Here is a 12,767-nt window from a genome sequence, read left to right as displayed (position 1 = left end):
AGCCATGGCCGCAAAGTTGGGTATGAACCGGCGATAATAGCCGGCAATGCCCAGGAAAGCTTGAACCTGTTTCTTGTTCACTGGTTGCGGCCAGCCCTGAATTGCCTGTATTTTGTCGATCTGGGGTTTAACCACTCCTCTGCCAATCACGTAGCCCAAGTATCGGGCTTCTTCAAGGCCAATGTGATATTTCTTGGGGTTCGCCGTTAAGCCTGCGTCTCTCAGGTCATCAATCACCGCCTGTACCTTCCGGAGGTGAGCTTCCCAGTCCACGCTGTAAATTATGATGTCGTCTAGGTAGGCAGAAGCGTACTGCCTGTGGGGCCTCAAGACTCGATCCATCAATCTCTGGAATGTTGCTGGGGCTCCGTGAAGTCCAAACGGCATGTAGATATACTGGAACAGCCCTTCCGGTGTAGCAAATGCCGTCTTCTCTCTGGCCGCCTCGGCCAGAGAAATCTGCCAGTACCCCTTTGTTAGATCCAGGGTCGTAATGTATCGGGCTTTACCCAGCCGATCGATCAACTCATCAACCCGGGGCATAGGGTAGGCATCAAATTTAGAAACCGCATTCAGTTTCCTAAAGTCATTGCAAAACCGTATAGAGCCATCTGGCTTAGGTATCAACACGATTGGACTGGACCAGGCGCTGTGCGACTCTTCAATGACTCCTAAGTCCAACATTGCCTTCACCTCCCGGGAGACGGCTTCACGGCGTGCTTCCGGAATCCGGTATGGCTTCACATGAACTGTGACACCAGGCTCTGTGACAATCTCATGTTTCACTAGCCTAGTCTGGCCAGGTTTTTCTGAGAAAAACTGTTGGTTCTGTAACAAAAACTGCTTAACCTCAGATTTTTGTCGTTCAGAGAGAGTCTCGGCAATCTGCACCTCCGGTACGGTAGGTGAGCAAACCGGTCGGGGCAGATCCGCTGTTAGGGCAGCGCGGTCTTTCCAGGGTTTTATCAGATTCACATGATAAATCTGTTCTGGTTTTCTCTTACCAGGCTGGTGCACTTTATAGTTCACTTCTCCAACTCGTTCCATGACCTCAAAGGGGCCCTGCCATTTCGCCAGAAATTTACTATCCACCGTAGGGATTAGGATCAACACCCTATCCCCGGGTGCAAACGTACGGACCTTGGCGCCTCTATCATAACTTAGCCTCTGGGCTCCCTGGGCCTGTAACATATGTTCCCTAACAATGGGCATGACAGCAGCAATACGGTCCTGCATTTGCGTTACATGGTCTATCACCGTTTTAAAGGGAGTGACTTGACCTTCCCAGGTTTCTTTTGCGACGTCCAACAGTCCACGAGGACGACGGGCGTATAATAGCTCGAAAGGCGAGAACCCTGTGGAAGACTGGGGAACTTCCCTAATGGAAAACAGCAAATAGGGTAACAAGTAATCCCAGTTCTTCCCATCTTTGTCTATCGCCTTCCGGAGCATCTGTTTTAAGGTTTTATTGAACCGCTCAACCAACCCATCTGTTTGAGGGTGATAGACAGATGTACGCAAGGGATCTATTTGTAAGAGTCTGCAGAGCTCCTTCATTACCCTCGACATAAAGGGAGTCCCCTGGTCGGTGAGTATCTGTTTTGGAATTCCTACCCGACTAAACACTTGCACCAATTCTTTGGCGATCATTTTGGTAGCAGTGTTACACAAAGGGATGGCTTCCGGGTAGCGAGTGGCATAGTCCATGATGACAAGGATATGTTGGTGCCCACGTGCGGACCGGGGAAGGGGCCCAACCAAATCCATCCCAATTCTCTCAAAAGGGACCCCAATGATAGGGAGGGGTACCAAAGGACTACAGTAGCGAGGTTTAGGTGCCGAGATTTGGCACTCTGGACAGGACTCACAATAGTTACGCACATCATTGTGTATTCGAGGCCACACAAAACAATGCAATATTCTTTCTGTGGTTTTTTGTACCCCCAGATGTCCCCCCATTATATGTCCGTGGGCCAGGTCCAGTACCTTCCGCCGATAAGGTTTGGGTACCACTAACTGCTGCACAGTGTCTTCCCCTTTTTTTTCTACCTGGTAGAGTAAATCATTTTTAAGAACCATGTACGGGTACGCTAGCCTAGTGTCAGGTTCTACGGGTACGCTATCTACCATTTTTACATTTTTCCTAGCCTGAGTCAGGGTAGGATCTTTCATTTGTTCGCTGTGGAAGTCATCCAACTGGACTCCCAAATCTGGTAGGCAGGGTGCGGGATGGCTGTCTGCCTCCGCCTCTCGCTGAGTTTCCTCAGTTTCCTCAGTTTCCCCCGCCATAACTGAGAAGGGGTACTGAAGGTTAGATTCACTAATCTCCCCAGCAGCATCTTCCTGTGGGGTCTCCCCCAGGAGCTCGGGACCTCCAGGTAGCATGGGAGAAGATTCACGGTCACAACTACCGTGAAGGAGCAACTGATTCTCCCACAACTGCCAGAAATGGGGAAAATCCCTGCCCAGGATTATATCATGTAACAATGCGGGGACGAGTCCCACTTTGTGTTGCACAGATCCATAGGGAGTGGAGATACATATGACCGCTGTAGGATATGAGCAGGTGTCACCATGCACACACGTTACAGAAAACTTGTCAGACGGACTAGTTGGACGTGCTATCAGACTGGCTTTCACTAGAGTCACCACACTTCCAGAGTCTAGTAACGCCACAACATTTTTCCCATCTACAGACAATTCACACAGATGTTTTACTGTATAATTTTGACCCGCATTCACACTTACTAGCCGTGTAACCAAAGACATGCGTTTCTTAGAGTCCGTAACGTCGCACTGCATGGGTTCAGTGGTAACAGGACAGTTCGCAGAAACATGGCCCTTCTCATGGCAACGGAAACACCTAACAAGCCCCCTATTGAAACCAGAGTCCGACACCCTTGATGTCGGGGTGCGAGCAGTCCCGTGTTCCTCCCCCACAGTCCCTGGAACAGTCTTACCGGTTCCACGAGGAGGACGTACAGTTCGGGTAGTAGCGGTATCATCAGGAAGTCCTTCCGCCACGGAATAACGCTCCACCAAGTCCACCAGTTGATCCGCTGTCGCGGGATTTCCTTGGCTCACCCACTTTTCACAGCGCCGGTGGTAGTACTCTCAGGTACTTGTCCAGAACGACCCGCTGGATTATCTCCGGAGTTGTCAGTACCTCGGGTTGCAGCCATTTCTTTATCAAGTAGATCAGGTCGAACATCTGCGATCGCGGCGGTTTATCTTGCTGATAGGTCCACTGATGTACCCTCTGTGCACGGACAGCCGTCGTCACACCCAGCCGGGCCAGGACCTCAGTTTTCAGCCTCTCAAAGTCCTGAGCGACTTCCGGGTCCAAGTCATGGTAAGCTTTTTGGGCCTCACCGGAGAGAAACGGAGCAATTAGATCGGCCCATCGTTCCTTCGACCACTTCTCTCTCAACGCTGTCCGCTCAAACGTTGTCAGGTACGCCTCGACGTCATCTTCTGCGGTCAGCTTTTGCCAGTATTGACTCACATGGATCCTCCTGGACTCTGCTTCCGGGTCAACCTCAGGCATGCTCACCAAGCGTTGCGCCACCTGTTGGAGAAGCTGGCGGTCTGCAGCCGTCATGTCCATTAACTCCTTCAGCTATGCGGCCATCAAGCGATTAGCTTCCTGCTGTGCCGCAGTGGCCTGTACTAGGGCTTTCACCACGTCTTCCATACTGTCGCCTGTGCCACGCGTTGCCCGCAATTCTCCACCACAATGTGACAAAACACTCCGGGATCGCCTTTGCTGGGATCAAAGGTCACGTGGTTTGTGCATTGAACTCTGAGGCGACAGCAGGTTTCCAAGTTGACTGACCTCAAGTCTGGTTTATTAAAGTGAAAGCAAATACAGAAAACAAAACATAAAAATAAATCCTAGCCTGTCCGGCGCTAACTAAACAAATACGTTCCTATCTAACAACTGGGGGGGCTTCTCCCTCCCAGCTAACATTACACAGATCATGAGCACAGCTCACACTCACGTTTGTCTCACACAGACAGGCATTCTGTGTGCCCCAGGCTGACACCTGAAACCTCCAGCTGGTCAGCCTTTATTCCTGCACTTATTAACCCCTCGGTATCCTGAAGATACTGAGCGGCCTAATTCACATAGGACAAATACCTGGGCGAGATATACCTGCCCCCGACTACCAGACCGACATGACTCTTACAGGAGGTATAAAAGTGGCCTATGGTGGACCTTCAGCAGCTGCAAATGGAGGAATTGGAGAAGTGTTGTGAACTCTATTTCTGGGCTCCCTCTAGTGGTCACAAGCGGTACTGTGTAGTGTTGTCCTTCTGCAGGTTGGCTTCATCAGCTGGTTCGTTATCCTTGGTTGGTTTTCTATTTAGCCCACCTGGATACTCAGTTCCTTGCCTGCTATCAATGTATTCAGTGCTCTTCAGATTCCGTGTGTCTACCTTGCTCCCAGTCTCTCCAAGACAAGCTAAGTTTTTGTTTGATCATTTTTTGATTATCAGTGTTCATTATGTTTTTAGTCCAGCTCGCTAAAATGTGATTTCCTCGCTTGCTGGTTGCTCTAGGGGACTGAGTTTCTCCCCCCACACCGTTAGTTGGTGTGGGGGTTCTTGAAATCTCAGAGTGGATATTTTGTAAGGGTTTTTTACTGACCGCATAGATTCCCGTTTCAACTTCGTGGTCTCATACCTGCCTGGTTCGAAGAACGTGAAAGCTGATGCACTTTCTAGGAGCTTTGTGCCTGACTCTCCGGGAGTTTCTGAGCCGGCTGGTATTCTTAGAGAGGGAGTGATTTTGTCTGCCATTTCTCCAGATTTGCGACGAGTGCTGCAGAAATTTCAGGCGGATAGACCTGACCGTTGTCCACCAGAGAGACTGTTTGTCCCGGATAGATGGACCAGCAGAGTTATTTCCGAGGTTCATTCTTCGGTGTTGGCGGGTCATCCTGGGATTTTTGGTACCAGAGATTTGGTGGCTAGGTCCTTCTGGTGGCCTTCCTTGTCGCGGGATGTGCGTTCCTTTGTGCAGTCTTGTGGGATTTGTGCTCGGGCTAAGCCTTGCTGTTCTCGTGCCAGCGGGTTGCTTTTGCCTTTGCCTGTCCCGAAAAGGCCTTGGACGCACATCTCCATGGATTTTATTTAGGATCTGCCAGTATCTCAGAGAATGTCTGTCATCTGGGTGGTGTGTAATCATTTTTCCAAGATGGTCCATTTGGTGCCCTTGCCTAAGCTGCCTTCCTCCTCCGATTTGGTTCCTCTATTTTTTCAGAATGTGGTTCGCTTGCACGGCATTCCTGAAAATATTGTGTCTGATAGAGGATCCCAGTTTGTGTCCAGGTTTTGGCGAACTTTTTGTGCTAAGATGGGCATTGATTTGTCTTTTTCGTCGGCCTTCCATCCTCAGACTAATGGCCAAACCGAGCGAACTAATCAGACGTTGGAGACTTATTTGAGATGTTTTGTTTCTGCTGATCAGAATGATTGGGTGACTTTTTTGCCATCGGCCGAGTTTGCCCTTAATAATCGGGCTAGTTCTGCTACCTTGGTTTCGCCTTTTTTCTGCAATTCTGGTTTCCATCCTCGTTTTTCCTCAGGTCAGGTTGAGTCTTCTGACTGTCCTGGGGTGGATTCTGTGGTGGATAGGTTGCAGCAGATTTGGAGCCATGTGGTGGACAATCTGAAATTGTCACAGGAGAGGGCTCAGCGCTTTGCCAACCGCCGCCGCGGTGTGGGTCCCCGACTTCGTGTTGGGGATTTGGTGTGGCTGTCTTCTCGGTATGTTCCTATGAAGGTCTCGTCTCCTAAGTTTAAGCCTCGCTTCATCGGTCCTTATAAGATCTTGGAAATCCTTAACCCGGTGTCTTTTCGTTTGGATCTCCCAGCATCGTTTGCCATCCATAATGTGTTCCATAGGTCTTTGTTGCGGAGGTATGTGGTACCTGTGGTTCCTTCTGTTGAGCCTCCTGCTCCGGTGCTGGTTGAGGGCGAATTGGAGTACGTGGTGGAGAAGATTTTGGATTCTCGTATCTCTAGACGGAGACTTCAGTATCTGGTTAAGTGGAAGGGCTATGGTCAGGAGGATAATTCCTGGGTTGTCGCCTCTGATGTTCATGCGGCCGATTTGGTTCGCGCCTTCCACGCAGCTCGTCCTGATCGCCCTGGGGGTCTTGATGAGGGTTCGGTGACCCCTCCTCAAGGGGGGGGGTACTGTTGTGAACTCTATTTCTGGGCTCCCTCTAGTGGTCATAAGCGGTACTGTGTAGTGTTGTCCTTCTGCAGGTTGGCTTCATCAGCTGGTTCGTTATCCTTGGTTGGTTTTCTATTTAGCCCACCTGGATACTCAGTTCCTTGCCTGCTATCAATGTATTCAGTGCTCTTCAGATTCCGTGTGTCTACCTTGCTCCCAGTCTCTCCAAGACAAGCTAAGTTTTTGTTTGATCATTTTTTGATTATCAGTGTTCATTATGTTTTTAGTCCAGCTCGCTAAAATGTGATATCCTCGCTTGCTGGTTGCTCTAGGGGACTGAGTTTCTCCCCCCACACCGTTAGTTGGTGTGGGGGTTCTTGAAATCTCAGAGTGGATATTTTGTAAGGGTTTTTTACTGACCGCATAGATTCCCTTTTCTATTTTCTGCTATCTAGTATTAGTGGGCCTCATTTGCTGAATCTGCTTTCACCCCTGTGTTTGTGCCTTCCTCTTACCTCACCGTTATTATTTGTTGGGGGCTTCTATATCTTTGGGGATTATTTCTCTGGAGGCAAGAGAGGTCTTTCTTTCTCTCTAGGGGTAGTTAGTTCCTTAGGCTGGCTCGAGACGTCTAGGAATTCAGGCACGTTCACCGGCTACTTCTAGTGTGTTTGGTTAGGTTCAGATTTGCGGTCAGTCCAGCTTGCCACCTCCCTAGAGCTTGTCCTATGTTTGTTACTTAGCTGGAGTAATTTGTGATCCTCAACCACTAAGGATCATAGCAGAGAAGTCAGTAAGAGGAGGCCAAAAGCAAGACATTTTTCAGGCAAGCTACGTGTCAGCAGGGGAAGGTGTGGCAAAATAATTTGAAATCCATGATTGGTTCATTTTAATGAAGGTTAGATCATCAACATTTTGAGTAGCCAGACTTGTCCTTTTTTCGGTCAGTACGTCTGGCTACCAAACGTCTTGTTCCTGACCGGGAGCATCCACTGAGGACTCACTGCTTTTATATTTGGAACTTTCTGAAGAGGAGGCGAAAGAGCTAGAGGCTGAGTCAGCAAGGAAAGCCAAAGCTTTTTCCTGCTGCTCCGGCTTTAAAAGCTGTTTTCCTACTCCCAGATAAGGGAGCCTTCGAGGACTTGTGTAGCCAGACGATGACGCTGGCTCAACACATCCAGCCTTAGGTGCTATTGTGCTTTTGCCACTACCACCAGATGCACCACCACCACCATCAGTACCAGCTGGCAACTGCCCACGGGCTCTTCCACCAGACTTCCTCATTTTTTGGAAAATCTAACCAAAATAACAACCGTTATATGGTACTGTAAAACAAGGTAGAAGGTGTATATAAACTTGTTGAGAATTTAAATCTCCCTTTTTTGTGAGAGACTGAACCAAAACTCAGGCCCTGTGCATAAAACAACACAATGTAAGTGGCAGAAAGTGGCTGGCTGATATATGACAAACTAACAGGACTGAAGTATATCCACTTTGTGTGAATTTGAATCTCACTTTTTTTTTGGAGACTGAACCACAACTCAGGCCCAGTGTATAAAACAATACTATACAGCACATCCCATACAGTATACAGCACTGCCCACACAGTAGTATACAGCACTGCCCACACAGTAGTATACAGCACTGCCAACACAGTAGTATACAGCACTGCCCACACAGTAGTATATAGCACAGCCCACACAGTAGTATATAGCACTGCCCACACAGTAGTATATAGCACTGCCCACACAGTAGTATATAGCACTGCCCACACAGTAGTATATAGCACAGCCCACACAGTAGTATACAGCACTGCCCACACAGTAGTGTACAGCACTGCCCACACAGTAGTATACAGCACTGCCCACACAGTAGTATATAGCACAGCCCACACAGTAGTATACAGCACTGCCCACACAGTAGTATACAGCACAGCCCACAGTAGTATACAGCACTGCCCACACAGTAGTATATAGCACAGCCCACACAGTAGTATACAGCACAGCCCACATCCCCCTTCCCTCCCCTCCTCTCCCCTCCCGAGAATGGCCCCACAGTCCAGTAAAAAAAAAAAACAAGCTCCTCACCTTTCCTCGTGCCTGCGTTGCTCCCTGCTCCTGTCTCGGTGGCTGCCGCTGCACTGCCTGGGACACAGTGAGTGCGCGCACACCCACAGTGTCAGAGGCAGAGCGGGAAATGATGGGAGAGGGAGCGTCATGTGAGGTTCTCTCCTCCATCATTGCATTGAACTGTACCGGCAGACGCCGGTATAGTTCAATGCGGTGGGGGAGTCGGCGCTGACGGCAGGCGGGCCCCCCTGCCTCACAGGGGCCCCATAGCGGCTGCGTGACTTGCCGCTAGCTGGGGAGCTGGGGGCCCCTTGGGGAGCGGGGGCCTCAGGCAGCTGCCTGGTCTGCCTGCCCATAACGCCGGCCCTGTCTGTAGGCGTCGGTGCACGCATAGTGGACATGGAATTTCTAGAAATCCCATCCACTATGCTGTAACATCTGCACGCTGCGGGTTGTATGCTGCGGATGTCCAACCCGCAGCATTTACTGACCGTGGGAACAAACCTTAAGGCTATGTGCACACAGTGCATTTTTGCTGTGTTTTTCTGCACATAAATGGGCAAGAAACGCTATGGAATCTTTATGCAAACTAATTGAATGACAACCCTGAAGTGTTGTGCACATGATCAGTAAATTTCCTTAAGTATTTGCAGTGCGTTTTTTTCTGCAGCATGTCAATTCTTTGTGCATTTCTGCAGCGTTTTTCACCCATTGACTTCAACTGAGCCAGACAAATCTGCTGCAAAAACGCAGGTATAAAAATGTTTGTGGATTTGCTGAATTTTTGTTTGCATTTTTGCAGGTTTCCTATGGTATTTCCCACACTGTCATCTGTGTGATAACATGGGAAACACCGGCGCGGTGGTTCTTATTGGCAGTAACACTAGTGCCGATAAGACCGTCAGTCAGAGTGATGCGGGGTCATGCTGTCAAATGTCAGCGTGACCCACAGTAAAAAGCTTACCGCAGGTCAGCAGGCGTGGGCTGATAACAGTGACAGCAGGTGCCACTGACGGGATACATAGTCTCTCGTCAGCCGACGCCTGTGCTCACACTTAAAACAAAAAACATGTAAAATAATTAATTACATACATATTCAAATAAAAATAATAAAAAATGATACTTGCTAAAACCAAATCCCGATGCCCTCATCCCCTAGTAAAAACAAACCACCATAAACTCACCTGTCTGCCGTAGTTCACATAATCCCGAATGTCCCACAGCAATCTCACATGTAGAACAGTCACATCATGACATTTGTAGCATGGCTAAAGGGTGTGTAGTCGACGGGAGGTATGTGCCACATAAGTGCCTTGTTGCTGTAATGTAGCCCGGAGTATTTCTTTGTTGTATATAACCATGTATGTATATGTGTTTCAGGACCTGTGGTGATGTCAGATCACATGGCTAATCATGTGTTGGGTTACTGGGTGTGGTTAGCTCTATATAAGACAGGCTAATGCTTAACACAGGATATATATGTGTGCAGGTGCTAGCCTCCAGGGTGTGTTAAGACTCCAGGACTGAGCCTGAAGGAATGGACACTTGTTTTTTCCATTTGCCTGAGCTAAAGGCTATTTGTTTTCTGTTTATGCTAACTGGTTTATGGAACAATAAACCTTTGAACTTTTGTTGGAATCTGCATCCTGAGTGTCAGCCGTCGCACCTGAGTGAGTGAAACCACTACACATTTGACTGCTGTACCGGCCAACGGCGATACACTGACAGGAGGCAATTGCTGCCATAGTGTATCACTGAGCTGCTGTGAGAGAGGTCACCGGAGTTCATCAGTTGATCAGCTGCGGTGCTCTGACTTACAGCACTGCTGCGTGAGAACTTTCCCATGCAGCAGTTGTGCTACAAGGGAGATCACTGGAGCTGATCAGCTGATGAACTCCAGTGAAATCTCTCATGGCAGCTCAGTGATACACTGCGGGAGCGATGATGCTCCTGTCAGTGTATAACTGGCTGTCTTTGAGAGCAAAGTCATCAGGATTGTCGTGGGGCATTATGAATTATTTTCTATGCAGACAGGTGAGGAATATTGTTGTTTATTATTTTATTTTTGTTGCAGGAGATGTTGGTTTCGGCAGATTAGGCGTTCGGTGAGTATGGTTTAATTTAGATTCAATAAAGGAATCTGTGTCATTATTTCAAATAAATGACTTTATTCTGGGTGTGTGTTTTTTATAATATCCCTATGGGGTTAATAATGGGGGTGTCTAATAAATGCCTCTCCATTACTAACCCCGGGACTTGATGTCACCTGACAATACAAAGGTGACATCAACTCTCCCCCAACCATCACCACACTTGCCACCACTGCAGGCCAAGTGGGAAGAGCGAGGCTAAGTTCCAGGTTTGGCGCATTTTATAGATGCGCCTTTTCTGGGGTGGCTGAGAGCTGAGGTTTTAAGTCTGAGAGAGGGCCAATATCCATGGCCCCTTCCTAGGCTGTTAATATCATCCCGCAGCTGTCTGCCAAGCCTTTGCTGGTTAGATTTTATAGGGGGACACTATGGCAATTTTTGGGGGGGTTCCCCCTGTAAACTAGCCAGTAAAGGCTAAGCAAACAGCTGTGAGCTGATACTAATAGCATGGGAACCTTTATGGCTATTGGCTCCTTCACAGAATATTAACATCAGCCCTCAGCCCCTCGGCTTTCCCACTGCTGGTTATGAAAATTACGCGGGAGCCCACATAATTTCTTTTTATTTTTTATTTCTTTAACCCATTTTGACATCAGGTGTAATAGTACGCCGATGTCAGACTCCCTCCCTTTGATGTGGGCTCCGGCACTGAGCCCACATCTTTTCCGGCACATGTCAGCTGTTTTGAATAGCTGACATGTGCCTCTAACAGCCGCGGGTGGAATTGCAATCCACCCGCCTCTGTTAACTAGTTAAATGCTGCTGTCAAACTCACTCTGACAGCAGCATTTAACTCACGCTTCCAGCAAGCGCACCAGAAATCCCGCCCATTGGTGACCCCGTCACGTGATCGTAGGTCACCGATGGGTTGGCATCACAACCAGAAGTCCCCAGCAGACCTCTATGGCTGTCACTGCCAGATTGCTATGCGCATCACCCAGTGGTCGGCGCTTTTCTGCTACATACAGGTGATCTGATCATCGCCTGTATGTAGCAGAGCCAATCGGATTATGGCAGCTTTTAGTCTCCCATGGAGACTATTGAAGCATGTCAAAAGCAAAAAAAATGTTTTAAAAAAAATTTAAAAAATATAAAAGTTCAAATCACCCCCTTTTCGCCCAATTCAAAATAAAACAATAAAAAAAAAAAAAACATACACATATTTGGTATCGCTGCGTTCGGAATCAACCAATCTATCAATAAATTATATATATATATATATATATATATATATATATATATATATATATATATAAATAATATATATAATAATTAAAAAAAAGAATTAACCTGATACTAAACAGCGTAACGAGAAAAAAAGTCAAAATGCCAGAATTACGGGGTTTTTTTGTTGCTGCAACATTGCATTAAAATGCAATGATGGGCAATCAAAAGATCATATCATTAAAAATGTCAGCTCAGCTCGCCAAAAATAAGCCCTCACCCAACCCGAGATCACGAAAATGGAGACGCTCCAGGTATCAGAAAATGGCGAATTTTTTTTAACAAACTTTGGAATTTTTTTTTCCACCACTTAAATAAAAAAGAACCTATATATGTTTCGTGTCTATGAACTCATAATGACCTGGAGAATCATAATGGCAGGACAGTTTTAGCATTTAGTGAACATGGTAAAAATGAAAGCCAAAAACAACTGTGGAATTGCACTTTTTTTGCAATTTCACCGCACTTGGATTTTTTTCCTGTTTTCCAGTGCATGATATTTTAAAACCAATGGTGTTGTTCAAAAGTACAACTCGTCCCGCAAAAAACAAGCCCTCACATGGCCATTTTGACCAAAAATAAAAAAAAAGTTATGGTTTTGGGGACAAGGGAAGCAAAAAATGAAAATGCAAAACCAAAAATACCTCTGGTCATTAAGGGGTTAAATTAACAGTTGCTGTTTGGTTACAGCCTATGTAGGTTCATTCTGTTAAGGCTCCTACATAGGCTAGTGACAATGTGTGTGTGTGAATGTGTTTGTGTTTACTTACCAGCTTGGTAATGAGGTTGTCCAGCTGACACCTTTTCATTACTAAGCCTAGGGCTAGGTGTCAGTGACAGCCCTAATGCTACTGCATCAGAATGAAAAAAGTGGTGTTGAACCAAGAAATTACATCACAACTTTTTTTTATATCTTTATTTAGCTCGAAAAGCTTTATTGTTGTACAAAAACGCATTCAAAAACGCACGCAAAAGCGCACTAGAAAATTGCGGCAAAACGCGAGCTTTTGCTGCCGCATTTTAGCTGCCAAGAGATGCAGAAACCTTGCAGAAATTTCTGCAAGCAAATACTCAAAGTGTGCACATAGCCTAATGATTATCCTCAGCATAAAGAACAAGGAGTCCTGAAAATGATGATCC

General features: G+C 47.2%; 1 protein-coding gene across 1 annotated transcript in view; it reads left to right on the top strand.

Moving 5' to 3' along the window:
* BTK (Bruton tyrosine kinase) overlaps positions 1 to 12,767 on the top strand; it is a 336,320-nt gene that overhangs the window by 278,647 nt on the left and 44,906 nt on the right. The gene's annotated exons all lie outside the window — the stretch shown is intronic.

Source organism: Ranitomeya variabilis, chromosome 2 (genome assembly GCF_051348905.1).
Source record: "Ranitomeya variabilis isolate aRanVar5 chromosome 2, aRanVar5.hap1, whole genome shotgun sequence".
In the NCBI taxonomy this organism is placed as follows: Eukaryota; Metazoa; Chordata; class Amphibia; order Anura; family Dendrobatidae; genus Ranitomeya; species Ranitomeya variabilis.
This window is presented reverse-complemented; position numbering and strand designations above follow the sequence as displayed.